Source organism: Pongo abelii, chromosome 18 (assembly GCF_028885655.2).
Source record: "Pongo abelii isolate AG06213 chromosome 18, NHGRI_mPonAbe1-v2.0_pri, whole genome shotgun sequence".
Lineage (NCBI taxonomy): Eukaryota > Metazoa > Chordata > Mammalia > Primates > Hominidae > Pongo > Pongo abelii.
In genome coordinates this window covers 64,955,834-64,971,839 of record NC_072003.2, presented here as the reverse complement: position 1 = coordinate 64,971,839, position 16,006 = coordinate 64,955,834, and positions in this window count along the sequence as shown.

Genomic DNA, 16,006 nt, shown 5'->3' with positions numbered 1-16,006 from the left:
CATGGCTCATGTATACCTACATAACAAACCTGTACATCCTGCACATGTATCCGAGAACTTAAAGTAAAATTTAAAAAAAAAAAAAAAATGAAATCAAGTCATCTGTAGCAGCATGAATGGAACTGGAGGTCATTATCTTAAGTGAAATAAGCCAGGCACGCCCATATAAAAATATTGCATGTTCTCATTTATATGTAGGAGCTACAAACCCTGATCACATGGAGGTAGAGAGTAGAAAGGTAGATAAAATAGAGTGGAAAGGGTGATGAGGGTGAGGAGGGAGGATGAAGAGAAGTGGGTTAAAGGGTACAAACACTGTATAAAGTAAGATAGAAGGAATAAATTCAATGTTTGATAGCAGAGTAGAATGATTATACCTAACAAAAATGTATTACACTTGGGTGAAGAACACTCTGAATACCCTGATTTGATTACTACGCATTTTAGGCATGTAATAAAATTTCACATGTGCCTTATACATTTGTACAAATAAAGGAAAAAAATAAAACTGAGAGGCTGAGCATGGTGGCTCACACCTGTAATCACAACACTTTGGGAGGCTGAGGCCAGGGGAGATAACCTGAGGTCAGAAGTTTGAGACCAGCCTAGCCAATGTGGTGAAACCCCCTCTCTACTAAAAATACAAAAATTAGCCAGGCATGGTGGCAGGCACCTGTAATCCCAGCTACTCGGGGGGCTGAGGCAGGAGAATCACTTGAGCCTGGGGGGGAAAAGGTTGCAGTGAGCCGAGATCGCACCATTGCACTCCAGCCTGGGCGACAAGAGCAAAACTCTGTCTCAGAAAATAAAATAAAATAAAACTGAGAATGGAATGCAAGTGATTGGACTAAGATCACACAACAAGTGAATGGTAAAGGAAAATTTGGATGTTGGAGAAAGGGCCCTAAACTTAGAAACGTAAGCTTGAACTAGAAGTATCTCGTCTTTTACCAGGGGCTTTGTGTCCCAGAGATAGCATCTTGGTGTCTTGAGCTTGTCTTGCCTATCCTAGGTCCTCTTTGTCTCCAAATTGTAGGATTCTTAGTTCCCATGTAGGGTTCATGTGGGTGAGTTCTCGGAAAGTAGGTGACCCAAACATGTACAAGGGAGATAGGAGTTCATTCCTTAACTGGAACCTTGTTCAAAGGGCATTCCATTGTGTTAACCCTCAGGCCTGTTTGCCAATTGTATCCCGTGTGGCTGCCTCTTCATAATGACAGACATGGGGAGCTTTTCAAATCCTGAAGATGATCTGGGTGGATAATGTCAGCTGATTATGAATTTCTGGTGTGTGGCCCACAGCTATTGGTAATGAATCAGGCCGCTACACAAGGGGACTTTTGATCAAGGCACATTTCTGCATAATGAGAAGTAAAGTAGTGCAGATTAATGGTGTCAGCCTTTTAATGGACCTGGGGAAATGGCTGAGTGATGGATCCTTTTTCCCAAGAGCAGCTCAGTCTTCTGCCTCTCAGACTTACATCAAGGGGAGCCCAAGGGAAGCCACTGAAAGGTCATTGAGTCTCTCTCTGATGGGTGTTGGCACAAGAGTTTCCTAGTTGTTCTCATCTCCTCTTTGTTCCTGACCTTTTCCCCATTGAATGTGACACTCAGAGCAAGAGACATGGAAAACTCTCCAGGGTCAGGGACATCGGAAGCACCATCATTAAATAACTTATAAAGGGAATGTATTATCATTACATAGTGTTGGACTTTGCTTAAGACTTATGAATGGTGGCCCATCTTTGTGTTAGGGTGGCAGTAGCACACCTGAGCTTTGTTGCCTTAGCCAAACCTAGACAAGAAAGACTAGTCAGTATTTATACACATAGATCACTTGTAAATAGTAGGTCAGGGCCAAGGTCAAGGTCAAGGCATTCCATGAAGTTTAGGCTATTGCTATTAATACCCGATAGTATTTGTTGAGCATCTATAGGATGCCTATCAGATGCACATATTTTGCATTTATCATTCTAGTTAATAATCTCCTTATAATGTAGGTATTAGTATTCCCATTTTATGGATGATGACCTTGAAGCTCTGGGAGTTTAGCTGCATCTCTTGGAATGACATAGCTAGCAATAGTAGCAGTAGTAAAAATCATATAACTGCCGACATTCATGTAGCTCTTGCTATGAGCTGTGCATGTTTCTAAGAGCTTTTTATGTATGAGTTTGTTTGAGGATCACAATAATGCAACAAGTTTGGGTATTGTATTTTCACATTTTACAAATAAAGAAGTTGAGGCACAGTAAGGTTATGTGACTTGTCCAGAGTCACAGAGTTAGGTACAGAGGTGTGATTTGAACCACTAGGCTTTAGATGCCAGCATTAAAATGCCAACTTACTGTGAGAATGGGACTTTCCTTTGTCCTCACTACTTCCTTGCCTAGCCTCACCTCTGCCTTTGAATCACTTAAGATTGTACTTTCATAAAGATCTCTTTAAGTGTCATGGACCCTTAAACTGAGTTAGGTCTCTTTCTGCTGTATGTTTGCACATTTTCCTCTTCTTCCCCTATTTTAACACTCTTCACACTTTCCGATGATTACTTGCATGACATATTGTCTTCCCTTATAGATATTAAGCTACAGGAAGGCAGATGCTGGTGCTGGCTGGGCCTTCTTTGCTTAACATTATGTTCTCAAGGTCTACTATGGTGTCCACATAAATAAAGTTAAATTTCTGATTGTTTGTTACCATATTTCAGAAACACTGTTGGATGAAATACTGGCGATTTGGAAGGCATAGCCTAAGATAAAATATAAACTATTTGTCAAAGCCAAAATTCCTACTGGGTGGCTCCAGGGGGCATCATAAAAAATAGACAACTACAGTCTAGAGTTGAAGGCAGATCCAACAAGAGCCCTGTGCCAGCCACATGGAGGAGAAAAAGCTCTTCATACTACATGCTATGAAAACAGCAAACAAACTGAGATTCCAAATACAAGCTCCAAATCAAAAGACTATACCTTGACTTGCCATCAAATTTACTTATCTTGGCAACTTCATGAAGCATGCTTGGTGGGAAGTAGAAAGTATGATGTATTATTCATGATAGTTACTGGGTTTTCAAAACTAAGTCATGAAACGAACATTTTCTGATTAAGGAGTGCATGCATGATTGAATAAACGAATGAGTATAATAATCATGTTTGCTTCACGTTTACCTGAGTGAACACCAATGTTTTTCTGCTATGACATGATGCTGCTATTTTCAATGACCCTTTATGTGTGTATACTGTCTATAGGACAACTCTATGACCTATGGAGGATGAACATTATTATCTGCATTTTACAAAGAGGGAAGGGCAGTTAACAGAAGTGAAGAGATTTTTTTTTTAAATAATGCATTATTTTGTTGTTGCTGCAGTTGTTGTGTTTCTTGTTATAATCATTATTATTATTATCTCACATATACCTTTTTTTTTTTTTTTTTGAGACAGTCTCACACAATCTGTCACCCAGGCTGGAGTTCAGTGGTGTGATCTCAGCTCACTGGAACCTCTGCTTCTCAGGTTCAAGAGACTCTCCTGCCTCAGCTTCCCCAGTAGCTTGGATTACAGGCACCCACAACCACTCCCAGCTAATTTTTGTAATTTTAGTACAGATGGGGTTTCACCATGTTAGCCAGGCTGGTCTTGAACTCCTGACCTCAAGTGATCTGCCCACCTCGGCCTCCCAACGTGCTGGGATTACAGGTGTGACCCTCTGCGCCCAGCCTCACATATAACTTTGAGCATCTGGTATAAGGACCCAGAGGCCAGGACCTGCTAAATAAGTGCAAGCTGGATTAGAGAAATAAGCGGGGAGCCCAGTTACTGAGCCTAGGAACCCACATTGAGAGCAACTCTAGAATGTCCTAAGATCTTCAGTGCTGACCTAATTTTTGCCTTGCATCCTTCTGTGACAGGTTTTCCCACTCATAATATCCATGACACTTTATGATGTTTATAAACCCAATGTCAGTCCCACTGCTCATAACTTGCCTTTGATATAAAAAAAAAAGTTTCATTAGACATGGCTTTGTTTATTCAAACTTTATTCCTCCTTTACATCTTTTTAATGACTTTTAAGCTCAGTCTATTAATCTTCTTACCCGAGTTAAGCCTTTTTCTCAATATGTTCTTTTATAGATATTTCCAAACGCTGAAGCTTACATTCTTTGCCCTATGTGGGCTTTTATGGGGACAATAATTAGCTGGAAAGCCTTGTCAGAAATACAGAAGAATGTGTTCCAGTATTAGGTGGGATTGTGGACTGAAAGCCTTCTAGAATATTGTCCACATTGAATGTTGCTGTATCAAACAATTCAATTCAATTCACTTTGGAAAAAGCATTGAGTTTCTCTTTGCATCGGCCATGATGTGAGCCCAGGGAATAAGGTGTATGGGAGTTAGGACAATATAGAGGGCACAGTAATAGAGTAGAACTACAAATAGATGGGCACCATGGTAAAAGTTTGCATAAAGAATTTTGGGGGACTGGGTGTGGAGGCTCATGCTTGTAATCCCAGCACTGTGGGAGGCTGAGGCTGGTAGACACTTGAGCCCAGGAGTTTGAGACCAGCCTGGGCAACATGGTGAAGCTCCATCTCTACAAACAACAACGACAACAACAACAACAACAACAAAATAGCTGGGTGTGGTGTCACATAACTGTAGTCTCAGATACCCAGAGGTTGAAGTGGGAGCATCACTGGAGCCTATGAGGTCAAGGCTTCAGTGAACTGAGTTCACACCACCCCACTCTAGCCTGGGCGAGAGCGAGACCCTGTCACCCTGTCACACACACAAAAAATGAGTCATGGTGTCACCCGTCACACACACACAAAATGAGTCCAACAGGGGAGATGTTGGTAAAACTCTCAGAATATAAATAAATGTTGAATTAAGCATGTAATAGATTGAGAAGAAGGAGAACAGCATTTAAGACCAAGGGAACAGCAAAAGTGAAAAAATGGAGATGAATGAAATTGTATGTGTGTTGGGTCAGGATAACTCTTTCCCTTCTGCCGGTGTTCTGGCTTCTTTCATTTTCTTTAATCCAGCATGTTCTTTCTGAACATTGGGTCTTCTTAAACACCCTTCCCACTGCCTACAAAGTGTCCTCAACCTAACACTGCTCACTTGCCTGACTGCTACTGATTCCTTTAATTCTCAGCTCAAATGTCAAGTTCTCAAGTTGGCCTGTCCTGGTACACTAGATTCCAGTTATTTTATGTATGCTCCTAAAACAGTCTTAAAGCCCTCTTTGTTAACTTTCATCAAACTCAAAGTACTTTCTTAATTCTTGCCTTCCTCAATCAAGTATAAACCCATGAGGGCTGAGACTATATTTGTGTTATTCTCTGCGTATTCTCAGGATCTTCCTCAAGATCTGATGCCTGGTTATCACCCCTGTGTGTATACCTTCATGCAATGGTGGGCTGGGGCATTTAGGGCATGGTAGGAATTGGTGAGAAAAGAGGAAGGAAAATTGACAGAGGGGTATAAATTTATAGAGGGCTTTGAACAATGTCTCACTTAAACAGGCTCCTGGGCATCTTTACTGTGAAAGACCAAACTAAAAGAAACACAAACACAGCAGCTTTTCTTCAAGTTTTGAAGAATAAAAGATGTGTAGTTGAAAATCATGCATACACTGACAGTTATTTATTTTTTAAAAAATAATCTCCTAAGAAGTAGTGGTGGTAGAAAGTGGTCTTATATAAATGGCAGCCTCTTAATACTCCTGAGATCATGGAACAATTTATCAATGTGAATACCCCAACTGCAGAAAGGAAAAGTATTTTAAACACTTGGGTTTTATTTATGTCTATGGTACCTGGAAGTGGACATAGTTGTATGGATGAAAATATCTGGTCATTCACACCTGAGGGATGTAGGACCCTGGCTGTGGTGGGTTGGTTGGTACATTAATTCACGGAATGGATGTTCATGAAGCACTTACTTACTCAATGTCATGCCAAGCATTACACAAGACACAGTCCTTGACTTTATAGAAGTCACCATCCAACAGAGGAGAAAGACATTCAGTAAATAATTAAACCAACAATTTACTTGCCACAGTGGCAAGGAATGCTACAAGGAAAGGCATAGGGTTGAGGGGAGCCTTGATGACAGGTCATGTGCATCAGAAGACATATGAGGAATTTCATGCATTGGCAACCTCAGAGGTAAGTTAGATTCTGACCCTACTTAAGTCTTAAGGCACTGAAGTATGCCATGTCGCTGAGGCCTGTGTATGAATATTTACTGTGGTGCTGGCATAATTGCATGACCCTCTCAACCTGAAGTGTTCCTACCAGCACCCAACAACTCGAGTGCTTTTGGTTTTAATTCTCATCCTGTCAAGAGTGATTCTTATTAAAGGTCTAGTGGGGTCACTCACTTCAATTTTTTAGCTATGTTTTACTGAATTCTGTGGGGGTAGATGACATTCTCTTGGGGGCATTCATGAAAAAGAAGATGAATTTTTAAAGGAAATACCCTTTACCTGAGTGAAGACCTTACACCATAAACTTCCACCTGTGTCTTTACAAATGTAACTGCTTCTTAGGCAAGTAAAGAAAGCAGGGCCTGAATACACTAACTAGAGGGCTGGAAAAGCCCAGTGTGAACCTTTACTCCTAATCCAAGGGGTAGTCTTTCTCTTAGGTGAGCTGACATTAAGGCCAAAATGGGTGTAAAAGAATATGAGACAGTGGCATATTATTTTTTAGAATAAGATAAAATATTTTAGTTTTAACTCCTTGACTTTTTTTTTTTTGAATTTGCATCTCCCTAAAATGTTTTTCCCTTTCGTTATCTCTTGGTTTAAAATAAGAAGGAACATAAAAACCCACAGTTGGAGGGTGGAGGGCGGTGGGGGGAGGGAGTGCATCAGGAAAAATTGCTATATATATATTTGTTATCTCATATGTTTTTGTTTTGCTTTTTAAATTTTTTTTGAAACCAGGTCATGAGACTAAATAATTTTTGTATTTTTGGTGGAGATGAGGATTTGCCACGTTGCCCAGGTAGTCTTGAACTCTTGACTTTAAGCTATCCACCCCCCTCAGCCTCCCAAAGTGCTGGGATTACAGGTGTGAGCCACCGCACCTGGCTGCTGCTTCTTAATTTCTAATTTTACTGTATAGTGGCAAAACAAGAAGTTTTGTGTAACTTATGCTTTTTGAAATGCATTGGAATTCTTCTCGTGGTCAAATACATGACCACATCAGAAAAAATAGCTAATAGAAAGAAAAGGGAGGAAGGGAGAGAGGGAGGGAGGGAGGAAGGAAGGAAGAAGGAAAGGAAGGAAGATTCATTTACACCAGACACCCACTAAAAGTTTTGAGTTATTGTAATCAATAAAATACAGGAAGGAAGAAAGGAGGGAAGGGAGGAAGGGAGGGAGGAAAGGAGAGAGGGAGGGAGGAAGGAAGAAAGGAAGGAAGGAAGGAAGGTTCATTTACACTAGACAACCCACTAAAAGTTTTCATTTTAATAACTGTAACACCATCAACCATTCTTTGAAAGCAAATCTGTTGGCTCCCAGAGTTTCTTCATCACTCTTAGACTTGGAATGTGTTTAACAAGCTCAAAAAGACACACAAATATCAAGCACCTACTCTGTGACTGGCATCAGATCTATATTTAATACACTTTGGGTATTTTCTGAAACAAAGAGATGATTTTCCATAACCAATTCCCAAACCAAGAACATGCATGCATCTGTGTCCAGCAGAATGGAAGTAATGAACATGAATGCCACCTTTGTTAAATTCTGAAATGGACCTGAAGGTGCCCAAATTCTATATAAAGTCACATTGCTAAGTTTTGATTCATACCTAATTTCCTAAAATGGGAAGGGTGGAGGATTAGTTGAATGAAGGGCTGCTGTAGAAAGAGCAACACATATGTCTTCTTGGCGAATGTCTGCTTTTTTTCCAGTTATTAGAGTTAATGCCGGCACAGGAAGGGAGCAGCAGGGGCCAGAGTTGTTTTTCCCCTTAGAGCAACAGGGAGAATGTACCGCAGATAAGAGTCACCTGGGTGTTTGGCTTTTGGAAATGAAAATAGAATTGCTGTATACATGTCAGCTTGATCTGGGAAGGCTGAAAATAGGGGTGGGGGTGCAGGTAGATGTAGAATGGCCTGAGTTAAACCCTAGTTAGGGAAGAAAAGACAAAAATTTGAAGACGGTGACTTTATCCCTAGCACACAGGGTCTCCCAGGCTGGAGGACATCCCCACTTGGTGTATGTCACTGGTCACAGTGCTGCCCACTGTCTGAGGTCCAAGGGAGGAAGATAGGGACCCCAGACTTCTGGAGGAATAGGCCTCTCGTGGGTGTGTTGGTAGGGACTGCAAGTGGGGCAGGGGGACTGGGAATCTTTGAGTTAGGTGGGGGGTCATTATTCTCTCTAGTGTGTAGGAAATTCACTTATCTGAAATGGTTTTGAGTGCAATAAAATGCATGGCCCTGTATTAATCTCTATCTTTTGCCAGTTATATATTCCACAATATATAGACTTCTGACTTGCTTTACACACTGTTGTAATACCTTCTATGATGGTAAATTTTATGTGTCAACTTGGTTAGGCTATGGTGCCTGCTTGTTTGGTCAAATGCTAGTCTAAATTTTCTGTGAAGGTATTTTAACAGTGTGATCGACATTTAAATCAGTAGACTTTAAGAGATGTGGGTGGGCCTCATCCAATCAGTTAAAGACCTTAAGAGCAAAGACAGAAGTTCCCTGATGAATGAATTCTCAAGACTGCAAAATTAAAAACCCTGCCTAAGTTTCCATCTTGCTGCCCTGTGGAAGTTGGACTCAAGACTGCAACATCCACTCTGACCTGAATGTGTCAGCCTGGCTTATAAATTTCAGACCTGCTGTCCCCTGCAGCCTCAGGAGCCAATTTTTAAAAAATCTCTTGATAGTATTGATACATAGATAGATAGACAGATAGATAGATAGATAGATATAGATATGCTTTTCTGTTCCTCTGGAGAACCCTGTCTACAACACCTTTTCAGGAAACTTGTTTTGTTTTGATGTAAAATCATGCGAGTCCAGGATGCAGTGCTGGAAGAAGCCTTAGTCCATTTGGCCAATGGTAGCAAATCTGGCTCAATTGCAAGAATGCCCTGGGGCAGACCAGAACAGCCGTTTTTGCTGAGTGACAGATTCTCCTGGACTTCTTTACAGCAGGAGAGACACCCCTTGCTGGTATCCCCAGCCCCCTGTAGGCCGCAGATGCTGCTGTCTCTCAGGCAGCCTGGCCTTTCTCCCTGCATTGTCTGACCCACCACAGAATTCCAGCCAAAATTAGGAATTCTGAGTAGAAGGAGAAGTAAGGTTCTTCCCAATTCTGCAGTTGGAAAACTTTAACTTTGTTGAATGTTGGAATTAAAATGGCAAAACCTCTACCCCAGGCCTCTGCCGGTTGCCCCATGGATTGGCTGTAGAAGAGAGCCTGGCGAGAGGTAATTAACCACAGATCACTAAAAGCTCAATGGAAAGGCCTGTGTCCAGGAATTCCTTTTGCCAGAGGTCCTGGGAGCGTTTGCTGCAGAGAAACGAGTTTGCAAATAAGCACTTTTCTTTGTGAAGTCTCCTTTCCCAAGCTCCGTTAGCTCCCAGCTCTGTTTTCAGCTGTGAGGGCTGTCTTTTCATCTTGAACTTTACATATTCTTCTAGCTTAGCCCAGTCACACAGAGCTCTTTGGCAAGCTACTCTCTCTCCCACTGCGAATTGTTGGGTACCAAGGCAGGGTATAAAGTTCAGAGTCGGCCAACTTTTCCCCCACAACCCTCTTACTCCGCCTCTCTTTGTGCTCAACAATGGATTTCAAAATCTTTGGTTTTCTTTGTCATTGGAAAAGATGTTGGAGTCAAACAAAGAGGAGAGCAAAAATTCCAGACGTGCTGAGAAAATGAAAGAGTGTGTGTGTGTGTGTGTGTGCTGGTGCAGTCTCACTGCCACCCCCGACACCACTGGTTAGCATTGTAACCCTCAGGAATGTATATCATTTGAGGTTGGGTTAGTGGTTTGAGCAATGCTCCTTCCAACTTCCTGCTGGAAAATTTAACCTCTCTTTAGTCTTTAGAGAGGCAAAGAAGCTGAACACATTTCTACTTGTTCTACCTGCAACACGTCTCTTGAGTCCATTCCCAACTGCCAACTTATATAGTTCTGGCCTTTTTTTCCTTTCCCTGGGTTGTCATAGAATGTACTGACTTTTCTTGACATCTTTTGCCACCTCCACAACCTTGTTGCCCCTGCAGCCAGAGTGACCTTTCTAAAATGTAGCTCTGACTACCTTGTTGCCTGTCACCTGTAGAAATCAAGTCTAAGTTTGTGCAGGGACAGCCAGAGTGCTCCTGGGGCTCTGGCCCTGCTTACCCCTCTCAGCCCTCTCTGAAACAATTCTCTGAGTGTTTCTCTCTGGAATGCATGATGTATGTGTGTGTATGTATGTATGTATTTCAGCAGTTGTGTTCTCTTCTTGAAATGAGCTTTGTTTGTATAAATTCTCCCGCTCTCCCTAAATTCCTCTGGGTTCTGATCTACTCTGTTTCTCCTAGAGTGAGAAGTTTATGTGGTTTTCACTGCCTTTCTCCATCCTCAGTGTATCAACTGTATTCGCTCACCTTTCTGGCCAGCCTAAGAGTCCTGTGGGGTGGAAACCCTCTATCCATGATAGCTAGGCCAGCACAGTGCAGGCCATGTTGAATATCCTCAGTTAAAGCTTCTGAATTAACAAGATACATATCTAGGGTTTATGAGCTTTGGTTCTGCGGTTGAATTCTTCTGGACTTGAATCCTGGCATTCTTGCTTAAGCCTCCTTTTTCTCCCCTGTTAAATGGGTGGAATCATTATCAATATCAGAGTGCTGATGGTCAAAATTAATGGAAATAATGCATGCAACATGCTCAACGCATCCATAACATGCAGTAAAACCTCAATAGTCACCCTCATTTGAAATAACTGCTTGCCCTGCTTGCATGCTCCAGCCCTCTTCCATGTCACCCTCTTTGTTTGCAGATCCCCTCCACCTCATTTCTATCATTAACAACGTGGGGAAGAAAGAGTTAAGCCTGACTCTGTTCACCACAAATCCACAGGCACTAAATAAGGCTCCAGCATTCAGGCTTTAAGTATGGGCTGCAGTTAACTATAAACAGCTGTTGCAAGATAATAGCCTTCTCCTGGTAAAATAAGGCCAGTTCCCCCCAACCCTCCCCTCACAATGAGACCTTTCTTTCACATAACGTTCAGAACTGATAGATAGATCTCAGTCTGTCAGTAATCAGAATTAAGAGATGGGGGCAGAGAGAAGAATTGTCAGGCTTCCCAGATCCAGTTGACATGTATACAGCAATTCTAATTCCATTTCCAAAAGCCAAACACCCGGGTGACTCTTATCTGCGGTACATTCTCCCTGTTGCTCTAAGGGGAAAAACAACTCTGGCCCCTGCTGCTCCCTTCCTGTGCCGGCATTAACTCTAATAACTGGAAAAAAAGCAGACATTTGCCAAGAAGACATATGTGTTGCTCTTTCTACAGCAGCCCTTCATTCAACTAATCCTCCACCCTTCCCATTTTAGGAAATTAGGTATGAATCAAAACTTAGCAATGTGACTTTATATAGAATTTGGGCACCTTTAGGTCCATTTCAGAATTTAACAAAGGTGGCATTCATGTTCATTACTTCCACTCTGCTGGACACAGATGCATGCATGTTCTTGGTTTGGGAATTGGTTATGGAAAATCATCTTTGTTTCAGAAAATACCCAAAGTGTATTAAATATAGATCTGATGCCAGTCACAGAGTAGGTGCTTGGTATTTGTGTGTCTTTTTGAGCTTGTTAAACACATTCCAAGTCTAAGAGTGATGAAGAAACTCTGGAAGCCAACAGATTTGCTTTCAAAGAATGGTTGATGGTGTTACAGTTATTAAAATGAAAACTTTTAGTGGGTTGTCTGGTGTAAATCAATGCTTCCTTTCCTCCCTCCCTCCGTCCGTCCCTCCCTCCCTCCCTCCCTCCCTCCCTCCCTTCCTTCCTTCCTTCCTTCCTTCCTCCCTTCCTTTCTCTCCTCAGAAAAATTTGATGAGATCCAGAGAAATTTACTGGTTTATAGAGTCAATAAGAAAGTTAGCAGCAGAGATGGGGGATGTACCAACCTCTTTGACTCCAAGACCAGTGATTTCAATCAGCTCACACTGAAAATCATGACTGAAGGTAATGGTCTCTGAAACTTGGGCAAACAAAATTGAGGAGAAACGTTTGGAGGGAACAACACTCAGGAGTTTAATTTTGTTTATGGCTGTGGTCTCAGGAGAAGTAGAAAGGCCTGTTGATGTCTGTCTCCAACTAAATCATAAATCTTAGACCCTGACAAGGCACAATAAATGCTATCAAATTAGTGAATAATGTATGGACTTGCTCCCTGCTCTGAAGGCATCCTCTGCAGCCATAACAAGGCAAGAATAATTAATGCTTTTGGTTATCCTCATTGAATATCATGAAACAAGTAGCCTGTGAGGTGGGTGCTGCAGTCATTCCCATTTGTAGATAAGGAAACTGAGGTTTGGAAAGATTATGACATTTGCTCATTGTCACCCAGCTAGGAAGTTCCAGAGCCAAGTTTCAAAGCCTTGTTTTCTAACCTACAGCTTGATCTCTTCACCTCTTTATAATGCCTTTTTAAAAAATAATAACTAAACCAAAAAATCACTACTTTCTTGTGAATCATGCAGCACCTTTTTTTTTTTTTTTTGTATTTTTCCCTTGTAAAAGTTAACATCCTTGGTGTTCTGGGAGGTAACTTCAGCATTCCTACTACACATAGATTAGATCTTAGGCTCCCATGAAGCACATGACTTGTCCAAGGTCAGCCAATCTCGTTAGTAAGATACGGAGATTTCTAAAACAAAGTCCAGTGCTTTTTTTCATGACAATGTTTCTGTCTCTCTGGATATTTTATATCCACAAAGCATTATCAATATGGTGGTTTCAGCAAACACAAGTTAAAATCGCCTTTCAAAAAGTCATAAGGCATTACTAAAATCAAGACAATCAAACCAACCAAAAAAGAATATGAAAGAAGATTCAAGACTGTGTTGGGCAAGGATGGGAAATATGGCCCAACTTACGGTCTAATTTTAACTAATGATTCTACTCTGCCTGGAGGGCTTGCTGAGAAGGATCATGAGACCACTTCTGATGCTAATGGGAAAATCTCCTTTGATCCTGAGCGAAGTGGACTCCATGTTGGAATGGATCAATGTGGCGGGAATGAACATGTTCTATTTGCCTCTCCAGATGTGCTCTGTTTTCACTCTGCTCTGTGCCTGACCTCTACCATCTACACCAGGGGATTTCCTTACCCGCCAGCTTCCAGTTCGGTTTGGCCAATGGGAAACCCATCAGGAGATTGAAGGGAGGCAATAAGAGACTGAGATTGTGTTATTGATTGCCCTGGTTTTCTCCGTATGGGTAGCCTGGGGCTGACTTCTCCTCATTTAAGGAAAGTTGTACCCTCTATCAGGAGACCCTCTATTCTCAGCTTTCTCTGTCTCTCCAGATCCTAATTATGGCTCCTCTCCCCTTGTTTTCTTAGTAGCCCTGGGATACTGCATGCTGTACCATGGCTTGTGGTTTTCCTACATGGTGCTGTTCCTTTAGTAAATATTCTCTTTATTAAACTCTCCACAAGTTACCCAATTAGAGTGCGCCATAACCCTGACTTATAGAGTGGCCATGTAACATGGGGATGTACTAGAAACCCAGTCATGGGTGATTGAGGAGTTACCCACTGGCTTCCCTTGAAAGGGAATCCTAAGGGTGGGGATGAGAATGCTTTTCCTATCCTTTTTCAGTTTTCCCCTTTCCTTCCTTCCTTCCTTCCTTCCTTCCTCCTTCCTTCTTTCCTTCCTTCCCTCCTCCTTTCCTTCCTTCCTTTCTTCTTTCCTTCCTTCTGAAAAATTTGATGAGACCCAGAAAAATTTACTCGTTTATAAAGTCAATCAGAAAGTTAGCAGCAGAGATGGGGGATGTACCAACTTCTCTGACTCCAAGACCTACCTTCTTTCCTTCCTTCCTTCCTTCCTTCCTTCCTCCCTTCTTCCTTCCTTGTTTTCTTCCTTCCTTCTTTCCTTAATATATGAATCCTGTTGCTTCTTCTCAAACTTCAGGACTTTGATTCAGTGGTGCTCACCTCTGGGAGTCCTAAGACTTGAAGAACAGGAAGGATTTAACCATCATCCTTTTATACCAAAAAATCTCAGCAATCCAGATCCCTGGGGACATAGTCTCAAATTAGATGTTGAGCTTCCTGAAGACAGGGATCAATATTATTTATTTCTCCATCCGCGGTTCCTGATGTACAATTTTTACACAGTAAATGTTTATTGAGTTAGTGAGTTATACTGGGTAATCTTACTTTCCGTAGATCCAAGGCTTCTGCACTTTAAACACTGAAGCAATTACTTATTTTATTTTGACCATTTTGAATGAAAAATATTTTAAAAGCAAACAAACAAGCACACAGACAAAACTATTGCCACTATTTCCAGTGCAGTATACACAACATTATTTGGATTTAAAAAATAATTTGGAAATATCATTATGAGCACAGATCATGCTGCTCTGCTTAAATAAACTAAAGCTGTTAGGGGAAATTGAGGTGCACAAAGACACTTTGCCCCTGAACTAAATGTTTCTAGATGGTTTCCTGTTTTAAATCCTTATGCCTAATTGTTCATGTACCCACTCTTCTCTCTTTCCAGTTACTGTTTCTAATATGCTGTGGGTTTGAATATCAGGTAATTAGAGACATTTGAGTTCTGTGTAAAATAAGAGTGAAAAACCTGAATAAGTATGTGCAAATAAAGAGGGAACGGAATGAACATTGCCTTCTCTGACTGTGCAGAAGCTTTTATCCTTTGTTTCTTAGTTTCTAGATAATTTAAGAATGACATTAAATATGAGATGGCTGGGAGCTCACACCTGTAATCCCAGCACTTTGGGAGGCTGAGGCAGGTGGATCACTTGAGCTCAGGAGTTTGAGACCAGCCTGGGCAACATGGTGAAACCTGTCTCTACAGAAAATATAAAAATTAGCTGGGCATGGTGGCATATGCCTGTGGTCCCAGTTACTCATGAGGCTGAGGAAGGAGGATCGCTTGAGCCTGGGAAACGGAGGTTGCAGTGATCTAAGATCATGCTACTGCACCCCAGCCTGGGCAACAGAGCAAGACCCTGTCTCAAAAAAAAAAAATGATATGTGAAAACATTGATACCTAAGAATGACTTGGGAAAGCAAAACAAAACATCTGCTTTACTTTTTCCAAAGAAGGCCACAGGCCACTTTGCAGCACTTTGAAATGACATTGGAAATGACACTTTTGTGGAATTTTAAAGTCCATGTTGGAATCTCAGGTCCTTTAATATGGTTTCTCAGTGGAGTCAGAAATGAATTTCAAATGCATAGCTTCTGATTGCCACCTGAGATTACTTGTATTTTGGATGCTGTCCTCAAAGTAATCAAGGAGTGGCAGTGGCATGAGCTGCTGTGGGAGAAGAGGGGAGAGGAATCCAGATTCTAGAATTGAGTCTCTTGTCTTTATTGTGTGTCTCCAGAAAATCAAGCCCTCTCTGACCCTCAGCTTACTCATCCATAAAATGAGAATGACCATATACTTGACAACAGACTCCTCAGGTGGACATGAGAATGAAAAGAAGAAGAGGAAAATACAAGAGCATTTTGTAAATGTAAACGTAGCATAAATATTTAAGTGTTCCTCATGATGATGGTAAGGATGAAGGCTTATTCCCAAAGCTGGCAGTGAATCTCATGTACTATCCTGGACTTCTGGGGGAGAATTTCTGGAACAACCACAGGGAATTTGAAATGCAACTTTCTGTGGACTTAAGGGTCAAGCCTGAACACCTTCTCCCTGGAAGTCTGCAGGTTCAGACAAAGTCAGTCTTACTTAGTCCCATCTTAG